Source organism: Betta splendens, chromosome 6, assembly GCF_900634795.4.
Source record: "Betta splendens chromosome 6, fBetSpl5.4, whole genome shotgun sequence".
NCBI classification, from domain to species: Eukaryota; Metazoa; Chordata; class Actinopteri; order Anabantiformes; family Osphronemidae; genus Betta; species Betta splendens.
Genome location: NC_040886.2, coordinates 5,294,106 through 5,310,088, shown reverse-complemented (window position 1 = coordinate 5,310,088; position 15,983 = coordinate 5,294,106). Strand labels below are relative to the sequence as shown.

The window sequence follows — 15,983 nt, the reverse complement described above, 5'->3', positions numbered from 1 at the left end:
GAAAATCTACGCCAATTTTGGACAAATGTAAAACTGATGTAAAATTTTGAGTCAGTGTTTGCAGCCCAGTGACTTTAAAATAACATGAAACTCAGGATTCAGATTTGTCTAACTTAGACTCCTATTAAACAAAGGCACAAAGTCTGTGAGACTCTGGACTCACTTTAATACATGTCACAGCAGGAGTTTAGCTCTGGATCTTTGGCTTTTTCAGAACATGAGTGTTTGTGTGGAGGAAGAGGACAGAGCAGAGTCTCCAGGATCCAGATGTGTGTCTATGAAGAAGGACTGGTCCAGATGTGAGCCTCCATCATTCAGTCCTGAACCTGGAGCCTCAGACACAAAGTAAGAACTGATCCAAACTCACAGATATGAATCATTTTTAGTTTATTTTCTGTGTCTTTTAGCTTCATGTCTGATCTTTTGAACTGACTATATGAATTTATATATGAACCTGACTGTGATCATCCAGGATGTTCATTTTCCTCTGGATGAACTTCATGTGTGTAGACGTGATCATTAAAATGAACAATGAAACGACTGATGACACACAGAATTGATTTGTTGGGTCTCAGTGACTCTGACAGCTGTCAATCACAGAGAACAGCTGGAATCTGATCTGAGATCTGATCCTAAGTGTGAAACGTCCTGATGATCTGCAGCAGCAGCAATAATTGGCGTTTAGAGCCACAGAAATGTCTTTGATCAGAGATTTAATCAGTGACTGATGTGATATGAATGAAAACATGTTTTTGTTTACAGAGTTCAGAACCACAGACAAAGCTCAGAACCTCCAGGACCCAGCTGTCTGTCTATGAAGAGTGATTGGTCCAGATTTGAGCCTGTAAACTTCAATAATGAACCTGGAGCCTCAGACACAAAGTAAGAGACAGTTTCTACTGAACTGACCTGATGGAGGATGAAGACAAAATGTTCTGTTCATAGACTTCTATTGATGATGCAGAGACTGTTTCAGAGTGAGATGGATGGTTTTCTGTCCAACTATTGATGTTGGTTCTATAGTGAACTTCTCGTTTCCACAGTGTTTGTTCTGCCTGTTTTCCTTCATTTGACAGTCGACAGTAGAGACGGACAGAAAACATAAAGGAAGAAACCATCTGGTCCCTGTGACACCACTGTTCCATGTGTGAGATGCTTCAAGCTCAGCAGTAGAACAGTAGTGGACAGAAGCTGCTGTCTGTAGTGGAGGCTTTTATTGTAAGGGAGGCGCAAGAAGTGCTGAGTGTGTATGAATCCCAGAGCAGTAGGTCATGTTTACTGGTCTCTGGATCATCTGAGCTTCTACATTGTTGGACTCATCAGTTTGGTTCTGAACTAATGTGTTGACAGAGACAGCTGTGGACACTGGTTCTGCAGACAGGGCATCACCTCATACTGGGACAATTCTGGACCATCAGGAGACTCTTCCTGTCCTCAGTGTGGCAAACAATCCAGGACCAGAACTGGACTGCATACGGGCCGTCAGACCAGCACCGTCCAAAGTGAGACTGTACATGTGTCTGATGATGTCATGGTTTCAACCAGACTGACTTCATATTTCATAATTTTGTTATTTTCTAAACAACTGAATCATTTGTGGGTCAAAAACATAACATGTGGGTTTCTGTTGTTTCTTCTTCTTTCAGCAGTTGCTGCTCTGCAGGAGGCTTTAGATGAACACAAGCTCAGTCTGAGGAGCAGATGTGAACATGTGACTGAAGGAGGTGAAACAGGAAGTGGAGTCCTCCTCACCAGCATCTACACTGAGCTCTACATCACAGAGGGACAGAGTGAAGAGGTGAACACCCAACATGAGGTGAGGCAGCTGGAGACAGCTTCCAAGAAGAAGACCCTCCATGAGGCTCCCATCAAGGTCCACCACATCTTTAAAGCCTCCTCTGACCCACACAGACCCATCAGACTGGTTCTGACCAACGGCGTCGCTGGCGTTGGAAAAACCTTCTCGGTGCAAAAGTTTACTCTGGACTGGGCCGAGGGCCGGGAAAACTCAGACGTCCGTGTTGTGGTTCTGCTGTCGTTCAGGGAGCTGAACCTGATCAGAGATCAGCAGCACAGTCTTCTCACGCTGCTCCATGTTTTCCATTCAACACTCCAGAAGGTCCCAGCAGAGCAGCTCACTGTCCTAAAGCTTCTGTTCATCTTTGACGGCCTGGATGAAAGCAGACTTTCACTGGACTTCAGCAGCAGGAAGGTTGTGTCTGATGTCACACACAGGTCATCGGTCAACGTGCTGTTGACCAACCTCATCCAGGGGAACCTGCTTCCATCCGCTCTGGTCTGGATCACTTCCCGACCCGCAGCGACCCATCAGATCCCTCCTACATGTGTGGACAGGGTCACAGACGTACGAGGCTTCACCGACGCCCAGAAGAATTAAGAATTAAGAATGCCTTTATTAGTCCCACAGCGGGGAAATTCCCTTCAGCAGCCAGGTTACCCGGCGCTAGTCCGACAGTGGAAGCAAATTGCAGTACAAACAGTAAAAATAAAACGCACACACATACAGTATCACACAGTACAAGTGGAAACCTTGCTGGAATTTTTTCTTGGATTCATCAGGACAGATAGATAAGGTCGGAGAGCAGACAGTGAGACTGTAAGGAGGGGAGGGGGGGGGGGGGGGTGTATCTGAATCAGTGTAATGAAGTGTTGTTTATAGAAGTATGACCGAGGCCGACCAAGATTACAGGTCAGTCCAACAGTTGTCCTTGAAGGGAGTCACAATAAGGGGAAGAGGATAGATAGAGGCACAGCTGGTGAGCTAGATTGGACCCGGGAAGGGAGGGGTGAGGGAGAAGGGACAGAGTAATACACAGCCAAAATTAATACATTTTAACAATCCATGACTAATTTGTCTAGATCAATACTCCAATGGGTCAGAACTCAGGGCTTCTTCGCCTCTTGTGGGACCATGGGTCACCCGTGACATCTCCTCAAGCCTGTCAGACAAGGCTGTCACCATATTCACCAAGTGTTCAGTCTGTCTGCAGATGTTATCCCTCTGTCTCTTGTCTTCCTACATACGGGCTGAGATCTTATTAGTCAGTCCTGTGATCCGGGCATCCGAACGGGCTGAGATGTTACAGATCAGTCCTTCAATCCGGGCAATCCTCTGGTGTAATTCCGTCAGGCGAGTAACCATGGCCCCCGTCGGCGTTTGCAGCTCCACAGCCGGTGGACATGCCAATGAGCCGGCCACAGATTTTCCAATCTTTCCAATCTTCCGATAAAGCAGGGCACCACCAAAGCCAATCATGAGTAGCCCAGTTATCGAAGTCCAAAATATGAATAGATCCTCTGCATCCTCGATGGACAGAGGCTCCAGACACAGGGGGCACCAGGAATCCCACGCGTCCCGCACGTAGCCGGAGGCAAAAGTCCCCGAAGGGCAGAGTGGTTCTCCCGGAGATTCTTTCCTTTGTGAAAACATTTTGTCCAATGCTACTACTGCTTTGTTCATCTGAGCGTTCAGGAGTTTCTGGCTGCTGTTTACATGATGCACTGTTACACCAACGAGAAGAAGGAGGAGATGGAGAACTTCCATCCATCCATCCATCCATTTTCATCCGCTTATCCGGGGCCGGGTCGCGGGGGCAGCAGTCTAAGCAGAGAGTTCCAGACTTCCCTCTCCCCGGACACTTCCTCCAGCTCTTCCGGTGGGACCCCAAGACGTTCCCAGGCCAGCCGAGAGACGTAGTCTCTCCAGCGAGTCCTAGGTCTTCCTCGGGGCCTCCTACCGGTGGGACATACCCGGAACACCTCCCCAGGGAGGCGTCCAGGAGGCATCCGAACTAGATGCCCGAGCCACCTCAGCTGGCTCCTCTCGATGTGGAGGAGCAGCGACTCTACTCCGAGCTCCTCCCGGGTGACAGAGCTCCTCACCTTATCTCTAAGGGAGCGCCCAGCCACCCTGCGGAGGAAGCTCATTTCAGCCGCTTGTATCCGTGACCTTGCCCTTTCGGTCATGACCCAAAGCTCATGACCATAGGTGAGGGTAGGAACGTAGATTGACCGGTAAATTGAGAGCTTTGCCTTTCGGCTCAGCTCCCTCTTGACCACGACGGACCGATACACCGACCGCATTACTGCAGCCGCCGCACCAATCCGTCTGTCAAACTCACGCTCCCTCCTTCCCTCACTCGTGAACAAGACCCCAAGATACTTAAACTCCTCCACTTGAGGCAGGAACTCTTCTCCAACCTGGAGAGAGCAAACCACCTTTTTCCGGTCGAGAACCATGGCCTCAGATTTGGAGGAACTGATTCTCATCCCAGCCGCTTCACACTCAGCTGCAAACCGCACCAGCGCACGCTGGAGGTCCTGGCCTGATGAAGCCAACAGGACAACATCATCTGCAAAAAGCAGAGATGCAATCCTGTGGTCCCCAAACCAGACCCCCTCCGGCCCCTGGCTGCGCCTAGAAATTCTGTCCATAAAAATAATGAACAGAACCGGTGACAAAGGGCAGCCCTGCCGAAGTCCAACATGCACCGGGAACAGGTCTGACTTATTGCTGGCAATGCGAACCAAGCTCCTGCTCCGGTTGTACAGAGACCGAACAGCCCTTAGCAAAGGGCCCTGGACTCCATACTCCCGGAGCACCCCCCACAGGATGTCACGAGGGACACGGTCGAATGCCTTCTCCAGATCCACAAAGCACATGTAGACTGGTTGGGCAAACTCCCACAAACCCTCAAGCACCCTGCTGAGGGTATAAAGCTGGTCCAGCGTTCCACGACCAGGCCGAAAACCACATTGTTCCTCCTGTATCCGAGGTTCGACTATCGGCCGAAATCTCCTCTCCAGTACCCTGGCATAGACTTTCCCAGGGAGGCTGAGAAGTGTGATCCCCCTATAGTTGGAACACACTCTCCTGTCCCCCTTTTTGTAAAGAGGGACAACCACCCCGGTTGTCCAGTCCAGAGGAACTGTCCCCCTCCTCCACGCGATGTTGCAGAGGCGTGTCACCCAAGACAGCCCCACAACATCCAGAGACTTGAGGTACTCAGGACGGATCTCATCCACCCCCGCTGCTCTGCCACCGAGGAGCTTACTGACTACCTCGGTGACCTCAGCCTGGGTGATGGGCGAGTCCGCCTCTGAGTCCCCTGCCTCTGCTTCCTCAGCAGAAGGCATGTCGGAGGGGTTGAGGAGATCCTCAAAGTACTCCTTCCACCGTCCGATAACATCCCCAGTTGAGGTCAACAGCTCCCCACCTCCACTGAAAACAGAGTTGGTAAAGAACTGCTTCCCCCTCCTGAGGCGCCGGACGGTTTGCCAGAATCTCTTTGAGGCCGAGCGATAGTCCAGATGGAGAACTTCCTAAAAGAATCCAAACACAGAGGATCAATATTTACAAAGATCAAACAGTTGTTTGTAAGTAAAGAAAATCAACACTGTGTTAAGTTCTTGTATAGAACCATGTCTAAATCCCTCCAAAGTCCAAGTGGCCACCTGGACTGTTTGTTCGCTTCCTTCATGGCCTCTGTCTGGAGTCCAACCAGAGAAGCTTAGAAGGTTTTCTGGGTCACACAGAGAACAGTCCAGAAAGCATCCAAAGAATCATCAACAACCTGAAGGAGATGAAGAATGATGAAATCTCTCCAGACAGAAGCATCAACATCTTCCACTGTCTGATGGAGATGAACGACCACTCAGTCCATCAGCAGATCCAAGAGTTCCTGAAGTCAGAGAACAGATCAGAGAAGGAACTCTCTCTGACCCAGTGCTCAGCTCTGGCCTACATGCTGCAGATGTCAGAGGAGGTTCTGGATGAGTTGGACCTGAAGAAGTACAACACATCAGAGGAGGGACGATGTAGACTGATCCCAGCTGTGAGGAACTGCAGAAAGGCTCAGTAAGTCCAACGTTAATGTGAAGCTAAACAGCTGGGGACGAGTGGAGCTCTCACCTACGTTGTCACACAGAGCAACACGTCCAGTTGATATGAGAGCAGCTACTGCCTGTGGACTCAGAAAGACTCACTGTGAAGTTGTTGCCTCAGCTCTGAAGTCCAACCCGTCACATCTGACACATCTGGACCTGAGTAGAAACAACCTGCAGAACTCAGTGAAGGTTCTGTGTGCTGGACTGGAGAGTCCTCACTGTCGACTGGAGACTCTGAAGTCAGTGTTTTTCCTGATTCATGTCTCAGCGGCAGTTTTTCAGCTTGTCGTCCATCAGACGACTCAGAATAGAGAAAAGACTCTGAATGAAAGGAACTAGATGTGGGTTTCTCTCCTCCACTTGTTTGGCTGTGTGTAGCAGCTGAGCTCCTCCGATCACCCTGGCTTTTACAAGTGGCATTGTTCATGCACCAACTTCTGCCTCACCCTTTGGTGAGCAATGTAAAGCTACAGCTTTACTAACCTTGTAGTGGGACACTGAGCACCTGAGCTGATAAACAGGCTTTCTAAACTTAGCTGTAAGTATTACTGGTACTTATCACTATCAATATCAATATTGTGCCAATATGGAAATTGTGATATTGTACATCATGTCTATTATTAAGTAGTGTTAAGTATGACATTATGTAGAACTATGTGTATGTGTATGTATGTGATATATGTGTGCACATACCTTCACACTATTCTTGGTATTGGTATTAATCTCAAAGGTAAACCACCGTACAGCAGTTGTTTAATTATAAATGTGTTAGCCTAAGGTTCCTCCCTGCTTATTTATTTTGCACCGATTGCTTGCTTAACTGATTCGCTTGGTTTCAGCAGCTGGTCGCTTGCTCGTGTGTGTGTGTGTGTGTGTGTGTGTGTGTGTGTGTGTGTGTGTGTGTGTGTGTGTGTGTGTGTGTGTGTGTGTGTGTGTGTGTGTGAGAGAGAGAGAGAGAGATACAGGAGACACAGTACACAAAAAAACAGGTCTGCTTTTCTACTGGTTTCAGCAGCAGCTTGTGAATCAGTGCTGACATCAACAGGTGTATGAATGTTGTGCTGACATGTGGATGATGTGTAGAAGCTGAGATCATGACGACACAACAACACAAGCACAAAGTCACTTTGCTCATTTTAGACTTAACATCAGTGATCAGGACAAATCTGACACATTATTAATGCTTTGATCCACATCTTTGATTCTTTATTCAGATTGAGTTGGTGCAGTTTGTCAGAGATCAGCTGTGATTCTGTGGGTTCAGCTCTGAAGTCCAACCCATCACGTCTGACAGAACTGGACCTGAGTCATAACAAGCTGCAGGATTCAGGAGTGAAGCGTCTGTGTGGTTTTCTGGAGAGTCGTCACTGTCGACTGGGGACTCTGAGGTCAGACTCCATGTTTTAGTTCTTTGTGAACTTAATGTGATGTGAACTGTAGCAGGTTTATCATGAGGTCAAATCACTTTCAGGACTGATCACATTCAACTGTTCTGTGACATTCTGCCTCCGCACCGCTAGAGGCGCTCCTGGGGCTTTTGGTGTGGGTCTGTGGTTGAAGTTCATTTCCTGCGTAATTAGTTGACCCACCTGTTTGTGTTAGTATTTAAAGGGCTCATATCATGCAAAATCCACTTTTTAGACATTTTGGAGCGTCCCTATGACTCTATGGGTCACATATACACACACTGAGCACGGTAGAAATGCATTTCCTGCTTTTTTCACATTTTGAAAACGTAAATTTTCTCATCCAATGAAAACAGCCACGACCTACTCTGAGGCCGTGGCCCAGTTGTCGTCACACTGGTTGAAAGTTCTCCTTGCAAATCCTGAACCACCACCCCCACAATGATCCCGAACCAAAACTGGACTTCCGCCATTTCCCCCCTCTCACTCACCGTGAACAGACCAGCACGGCAGCGCCCAAGTCCTCCCATAGAAATAGTTCGGTTCTTAGGTGTTCTAACCAACACCAAAGTCTCTTCACTTTAACAAGGGATCAACAAGTGAGGATTTGTGGGTCACTTTTATTTTTAACGGACCGGTGCCAGAAACACTGCCTCAGCATTTATACGTATGTGCATTTCAAACGAGGGTGCGTACAATGCTGGATTTGTTTCACGGCTCCTGTTGGAAAAAAGGACCTATTCCTAAAGTCCGTCATCCACTCACTGAAGTAAGTACATGCTTGATATTTATAATGTTTTAAAATGTTAGTTTGTCCGTTTAAATGTAGTAACCTATGTGTGAGTCAAGTTACTAGCTAGCTATGCTAACGGCTACAGCCAGTCGACCGAGCCTTTGTCCCCTTCAAATGTGCTCATGTGGGCTCCTGCAGCCACACACCTGTGTGGAGAAAAGCTAATGATTATCGTAACGGCATCGAGCGGCTACAGGCAGGGAGCGGTGGGTCTAGCGTCTGTCCTTTTTCTGTAATCACATACACCTGCGGGGAACAGCTGATCGTTATCGCCCTTCCAGCGGCGACAGACAGGAAGCGGTGGATCTAGCTCGCTGTAGTAAGTTTGTGCTTGATACTTGTGATATCTAAATATGTTAGTTGGGTCTGTTTAAAATGCAGTAACCCACATGTGAGACAAGCTAATCGCTAGCGTCGCTAACGGCTACAGTGAGTCAACTGAGCCTTTGTCCCTTTCAAATGTGCTACTGAGTTGGTGCAACCACACACCTGTGTGGGGAACAGCTAATAGCGATGGGCCTTCGATCGGCGACAGGCAGGAAGCGGTGGATCGAGCTTTTGTCCTGTTGACGTGCTGCCGCTCCTGTTTGTGTTGCGTTAGCCGTTAGCATGCCTTTAGGCCTTTGCACTTTAGAGCTACAGCTGGTCGATCGCTACAAAAAGAACCTGCAGATGAACGCGGTTATGTTTATTACCCCGTCCTGTGTCACAGCCTAAATCAACTTGTGATTTGGGGTTATGTCATTGTTCTATCAAATTCTAACATGATTAGTTGGAATGATTAGTGTTGTGTTGCAAACTTAGTTGCTAATTAGTCACATCTCTACAATACCTGCTGCTTATCTGGTCAGTTACCGATAGCTTGTACCATAGCCATTATATTTGTAGGACCAATATAATTTATAGTAAATGTAACAGTCTTTTCTATACTGTAGGGAGGCACATCCCAGTTACCCACATGCAAGGAGGCTGTCAAACAGAGAAATCACTGCAGACTGTTGGTACACAGACATCTGCTGCCCAGCTCAGGAGGTATGTAAGTTTGTATGTACCAACAGTAAGATAGGTAATAGAAGATTTTAATTGGTATATACTGTTTAGATTTTATATTTGAATTGTAACAACTGTTTATCTGTTGTTTTAGCACAGACAGGCCTGTCCTCTTGTTTGGTTTAATTTTTTGTCTGGTATTGTGTGTTCTTACATTAGAGAAGGTTTTGACCTACATAATAATGAACATTTCACTAATCTACAATTCTGATTGCAGTACCTTTTGTTTTGATGAGGTGATGGTGAGGACAGCCACAGCTTCCATCTGGTAGAGGACTGCTTCCGCTCAGTCTTCCAAATAGTGATGAGAACAAGGATCACCACATCTCCCTGTTTACCCTACTTTCATGCATTTCGTCTGCAAGGCCCTGCAAAAGCTTCTCCTTCGTCCTCAAACCCCCAGACTTCTTAATTAACTCAGTAACCTATACATTGCACGTTGGAGTTTGAAGGTAACAGTTTGTTCTAGCTTTGGAGTAGTGGTGCATTTTTTTGGTTTACAATAAAGTTGGCTTTAACTATTATGTATTTCACTGAACTCTGTTTCTGAAGGGAAAACACTTTTATTTAGGAAATCATAGTATTGAAATTACATGTTTTTCTCTTTCTAATATGGTAAGCTATAAAGTTGAAGCGGCCATAAATAAAACGCATATAAATTATATATAAATAAAGTTAAAAAAATTCTTAATGAGTGTTGCACTCACAAAAAACACATTTTTACTCAAACGGTAAAGGAGTTATTCTACAGGTGGTCTACATCAATCATACTATGAGTGTTTTAGTGTTTTATCCATCAGGAAACTGCCTTCATCTACAACCCAAGCATGAAGAGATGGCAACTCAGATCCTTCACCCCAGGAATCCTCAGCACCAGCTCACTAGCCTCTGTAGACAAGATACCTGTAACAACTTCAGATACAGAGACATATTACTGTCAGATTTATCAAGAATGACAAAAAACATAATTAAAAGCAGTAAAAATACGTTAGGTCAATATATAATTTGAACCAATGCTTTTTGTTCCCAGGAAGGTCATGCAGTGATTGCTCTAAATATTAATGCACATTTTTTAAATAAAATTGTCAGAGCAGCAGCACAAGTAAGACAAAAACAGTGAAATGTGTAAATGTAAAATGTATTTATATTATTTCAGCTATGCTCTCTAGCTTACATTATACAAATAAATAAGTTTAAGTAGTGTTTTCTATTAACGAGAGTTTTCCAGGTAAGTCGTGTTGTGAATATTGAAGCTGCACACGCCATTTAGCATTCGCATTAGCAACCGCTAGTCGCTTTGCAAATTACATAAATCAATTAAATTAAAGTAAATGCGACATTACCAATGAGACACATCTTGCATCAGCCGAAATGTGGCGACTTCAACAGCCTCCTCTTCAGCTTCAGGGTCAGATTCGGGATCGTAGACGTATGGTTCTACTACGCTACGAATCAGCTGACTAATGTCGTGCAGTCCTGTAGTGGGTCTTCTTCTTCTGTGGAGGATTGCGGTGGATTGCATTCTCAATGTCGCACTACTGCCACCTATTGTATCCTAACCGTGCGGTGGCTCGTATCCATGGAGCCAATTAAAAAAAAAAAACAACAACAAAAAAGGTATGCGCTTCCGCACAGAGGTGTGGCGAGCAGCTTCGCTTGCGACACGCCCAGAAAACACAGCGTTTGCTGATGGAGAGTGAAAACCACACATTGACAGGGGCAGTGTGGACGATCTACAGGGTTTTATGGGATGAAAATTTACAGAGACCTTACTGAGACATTAAAGTCTAATATTTTTTAGAATGAAAAGCATGATATGACTCCTTTAAAGTAAATGCGACATTACCAATGAGACACATCTTGCATCAGCCGAAATGTGGCGACTTCAACAGCCTCCTCTTCAGCTTCAGGGTCAGATTCGGGATCGTAGACGTATGGTTCTACTACGCTACGAATCAGCTGACTAATGTCGTGCAGTCCTGTAGTGGGTCTTCTTCTTCTGTGGAGGATTGCGGTGGATTGCATTCTCAATGTCGCACTACTGCCACCTATTGTATCCTAACCGTGCGGTGGCTCGTATCCATGGAGCCAATTAAAAAAAAAAAACAACAACAAAAAAGGTATGCGCTTCCGCACAGAGGTGTGGCGAGCAGCTTCGCTTGCGACACGCCCAGAAAACACAGCGTTTGCTGATGGAGAGTGAAAACCACACATTGACAGGGGCAGTGTGGACGATCTACAGGGTTTTATGGGATGAAAATTTACAGAGACCTTACTGAGACATTAAAGTCTAATATTTTTTAGAATGAAAAGCATGATATGACTCCTTTAAGGGATGTCCTTTTGTTAAGACACCGTTGGTGTGTACACTCGGCGTAGCTGGATGCTACCCCCATTGTTACGCTTAAGGAGAGCTAATGCAAAGGAGTTCGGGTTTTGGTTTGTCCTGTCTCTCCACGTAAGTTTTGTGAGTGTCTTATGTTTCATGTTTAGGTTTTGCCCGTGTTACGGAGCGTGTTTTGTTTATGCCTGTTAGACAGTGCTGTGTGTTTTAGTGGTCCTGTGTTATGTTTCGTGTTCATGTTTAGGAGTCTGCCCGTAGTGTACGGAGCGTTTAATTTGGGTAGTGAGTTTAGGTTGTTAAACGTTTACCTGCATTGCAGTGATTTTAGTTCTTCCTTTTTTGTTGAACTGAGTCCTGCTGTGCAGTGAGTTTTTGTTGTATTTAAATAAACCTTTTTATGTTAATTTTACCTTCTGTGTTGGGTCGTGCATTTGGGGTCTCCCCCCTCTCCTGTGTTCCCTGCGACCTGGTCTGCCGGTTGCGGCCAGGTGTCTGTGTGAGGGATTACACAGAGAGCTGTGTGCTGGAAGCACGTCGGCCGTGGTGCCTGAAGCCTCCGCTCAGTGTGAGCGTGATCTCCTCCCGGCTCCGTGAGGTGTAGTTCTCCCCGCTTGGAGCGGGTGCTGTCACCGTCTCTCTCCACCACATTCCCTCTCCTGCCCCAGGGTTCCGTCAAGCCCTGCCGGTTCGGAACTGACGGGAGGAGTTTAGTAGGTTCCCTGTCAAACCCCGCCGGTTCGGAACCAACGGGGCGAGTTCGTAACATGTTCAATAACTGAAAGGAACGAAGTAAAAATGTCAGTAATTGTAACAATGGTTTAAAAGAGAAAATGCAATTTAAATGTTTGATGTTTGATTGTGACTGAACTGACTGAGACTAAATGAAGACACTTGTATAAAGCAGCTACAGAGAATCTGCTTGGAGCAAATAGAAGCAGGAGAGAATCAGCAGCAGCTTCAGAACAGAACACAGAACTAAATAGTTGAGTGAAGCTCATTAATGATCATCAAACACCACAGACAGTGAATGATGTTTGATTGGAGGAGGAGCAGAGAAGAGGAAATGAATCCTAGCAGCATCACAGAACCACCATCACCTGCAGCAGGAAGCACAGCTGTTCCAGAGGAGTGAAGAAGGTCAAAGGTCACTGACAGCTTGGATCCTATGGAGACGCTTTGGTCCACACTAAAGCATGTGTGGAGTCAGTGTCTCTGTTCTCTGCTGGTGACGAAGCCTAAAGTTCACTGGTGTTTATCAGAGTTTAGACAGAAACATTTCAGTCAAGATCCTGTTGTTGGTTCTGTCTCCATCAAGACCACATGGAATAAACCAATAACTCACAATAAAGGCACAATCAAGACAACATCAAGATGTTGATGAGAAAATCATGACGACACCATGAGACACTGAATGGTTTCAACTGACTCTTTCTTTTCTACTATTTCATCTTTGATTCTTTATTCAGATTGAGAAGCTGCTGTTTGTCAGAGATCAGCTGTGATTCTCTGGGTTCAGCTCTGAAGTCCAACCCGTCACTTCTGATAGAACTGGACCTGAGTGGTAACAAGCTGAAGGATTCATCAGTGAAGCCTCTTTGTGACCTGCAGCAGAGTCCAGACTGTCGACTGCAGACTCTAAGGTCAGTAGAGGTTGGAGTCTGTATTGGACTAAACCCAGTTAGTGTCACAGCAGAGATCCAGTGTGGTTCTATCAGTCTGGCTGATAGAACCATGGTTCCATGTAGTAACCATGTGGTGCTGGTCCAGAGCAGAACCTCTGCTGAAGTCCAGTCATCACATCTGTGTCTGTGTCCTTCTGTCATTAGTTTGCTCCAAAGCTTCTCATGTTTCTGTGTCAGCTGATGTTTCAAAGCAGAGGAGATGTTGGTCACCACACAGCGACTCTGTCTGTAATGGACCAACAGGAAGTCGTCTCTGAAGCCATGACTCAGCAGTTTGTTTCACTGTGCACTGGAGTGAAATGTGCAGAGCCAGCAGACTTGATGCTTCAGTCTAGACGTTAAGATGAGGTGAAAGGAAGCTGCTCCACTTCTGCTCTGAACACGACTGAAGTCCTGCTGCTCTTTGTCCTGGATTGTGATAGATGATGAAGGGAGTCTCTGTAGACACTCACTGATCTGCTCTCTCATTCTCTCTGCAGCTGGAGATGATCCAGTTGTAGAAGCAGCAGCAGTGTGTGTGTGTAGAGTTTCTTACTGGTCCATGTTACTGGGAGCAGATCTTCATCCCCAACTGACTGACAGAAGAACCAGAACCAGTGGAGACAACTGTGTGTGAACTGATCTGAGACTAGTTGCTCTGTGTCCAGTCCACCAGGATCATGTGAGAGATGAAGCGTGTGGTGCAGTAGTTAGAAATCGTGGACAGTGTTGACTGTAATTCTTCTTCAGGCTCCTCTAGAGGTCAGTGACTGAGGACTTTCTACCAGCTGGAGCTTTGTGGTTTTCTAACCATCCTGGGTTCAAAGAGCTGAAGGATAACAAATGGACTTTAGCTTCTAGAACCATTGCCCCAATCAGATCAAAGCGAGACCAGGCTGACGGCTCTGCTTCTCTAATGGAAACCCTGGTCAGAGAATGTTGTCTCTATCAAAGATCATGGATCAGTCTGCAGGTTCATGACTAACATTTAATAGCTGCTAAAGTTAGTCTGTCATTACATTGTGACCAAGTGCCTTTACTTTGTGTTATGGTGTAATAAGCAGCGTCAGGGGTAAATACTCCATCAGGCCACTAGATGGCTCTCATTTCTAGAGAGGAGCCCTAAAACCCCACAGAGGCTCTAGTGGTACTGACCCACTAGGTCCTGATCCAGACCCACCTACATGTACTCCTGTGCTGTGTTCACCTGTGGAGGGAGTTGGATTCTTTACCAAATCTATTTGGCTCAGTAATGAATTTTAAGCACAACCTACAAATATTTCCTGTTTCCTTAGACCCTTTTTGTTCACATGATTTTAGTCTAAATTAATACTGAATAAAAATACTTTGGCCTATTCTTCTACAGTGAATCTATTTCTCCATGTAGCAGAGGGTCTGCAGTTCCACCTCCCTGAGACTGGGGTTCTTTTACTGTTGATTTTTAGGTTTCTGACCCTGTTTATGGCGTCTGGCAGTGTAATACTAAAAACATGGAACACTCAGGACCAGGAACCAAGAGGAACATTTTTATTCTTCAGTATTTTCAATTGTATAAAACCAATAGAACTAGAATCACATCCAGCTTCATTCTGCAGTGACATGTAGCGTCTGAGACACATTGCTTATTTTTTTCTTAACCAGCTGTATGTGGGTGGTGAAATTGCCTATGAAATCACAAGACGAAGGCTTAGAGTCCTGCTGTACAATTTATGAAAAATAATTCACGAGTCCATCCAGGGTCCAACCATCCACTGTTGAACGAAGCAAATGCCCCCACAGGTCAAGACTGTCACAACACCAGACTCACAAACTGTTTCCCAGCTACTTCCACCACTTCCGTCACTTACCTTCAGTTATGTGACTACTCCAGCTGCAGTTAATTCATCATTAGTCTCTTGTTATTTAGGCTCCAATATTCACCTGAACCACTGCCAGATTGTTGCGTGTTTCACCTCTTTCCAGCGTTCTTATTTGATACCTTGCTGTGCTTTTGATCCTGTTTTGTACCAGACCACGTCTCCAGCCCAGCCCTTGTTTATCCTGTCAGTCTGTGTGAGTTTTGACCATTGCCTGCCTTTGACATGCGCCTGCCTTATCCTTGTCTGTACTGCTGCCTATGACCTATCTGTGTACCGACCAATGTCTGTATATTGGACCTGTTTGTGCCATTAAATCCACCTTTTTACTTACCTTTCGTTTCTGAGCTGTGCATGTGGGTCCACACGTTAACCGTTATGGTGGAAACTTCCCATAAAGAGGCAGATGAAAGAGTCAAAAGCATGGATGGTGATCGTGCACATCAACAAACCAAAAACCAGCAGGGGGATCTCCCCTGCTGGTTTTTGGTTTTGGTTCACACCACGAAGGTGTGATGCAAAGAGCCCACAGTCCTCACGATGCTTCTGCCTTTTAACCCCTCTGTCTGACTACGGTGGAACGTCTGTGTAGCCCAATCAAACTACATGCACCATCTCATCCGTGTCGCGATTTAAGCTAAAATATAATTCAAATACTAATTTGAGTTCATATCAGAGTGTGGCTCAGTATCTTTTTTCTGTATTGATATAGACGTGTTATCAGTCTGGTGATAAACAGATGGGAGGAGTGTAATAGAGTGGTTTCTGTCTCCCCCTATTGTCCTGTTTATTCTATGGATCAATATGTTTGGCCAGAACCTCGCTCCCTTTAAAGAGTCTTTAAACATCTGCTCCACCTGAAGAGCTGCACATCTCTGTCTGTAGTCTTTCTTCTGGTTTCTTAATACTTTCTGCCACTTGCTGCCATTTGAAATATGAACAGTAGGTATATAGGTTATATGCGTC

The 15,983-nt window shown here is 45.8% G+C and overlaps 3 long non-coding RNA genes across 3 annotated transcripts; 2 read left to right on the top strand and 1 right to left on the bottom strand.

Annotated features, from left to right (window-relative positions):
* The first annotated feature begins 200 nt into the window (after window positions 1-200).
* Window positions 201-882, top strand: LOC129604277 (uncharacterized). Its single transcript, XR_008695035.1, has 2 exons — window positions 201-345; window positions 763-882. It is a non-coding gene; the product is annotated as an uncharacterized LOC129604277 (long non-coding RNA).
* A 6,640-nt stretch (window positions 883-7,522) lies between these two features.
* Window positions 7,523-9,474, top strand: LOC129604275 (uncharacterized). The gene is made up of 2 exons (XR_008695033.1): window positions 7,523-8,082; window positions 9,042-9,474. It is a non-coding gene; the product is annotated as an uncharacterized LOC129604275 (long non-coding RNA).
* Window positions 9,475-9,699: 225 nt separating this feature from the next.
* LOC129604276 (uncharacterized) lies at window positions 9,700-10,979 on the bottom strand. The gene is made up of 2 exons (XR_008695034.1): window positions 10,500-10,979; window positions 9,700-10,068 (listed from the first exon to the last, which is right to left on the bottom strand). It is a non-coding gene; the product is annotated as an uncharacterized LOC129604276 (long non-coding RNA).
* Between the last annotated feature and the right edge of the window lie 5,004 nt (window positions 10,980-15,983).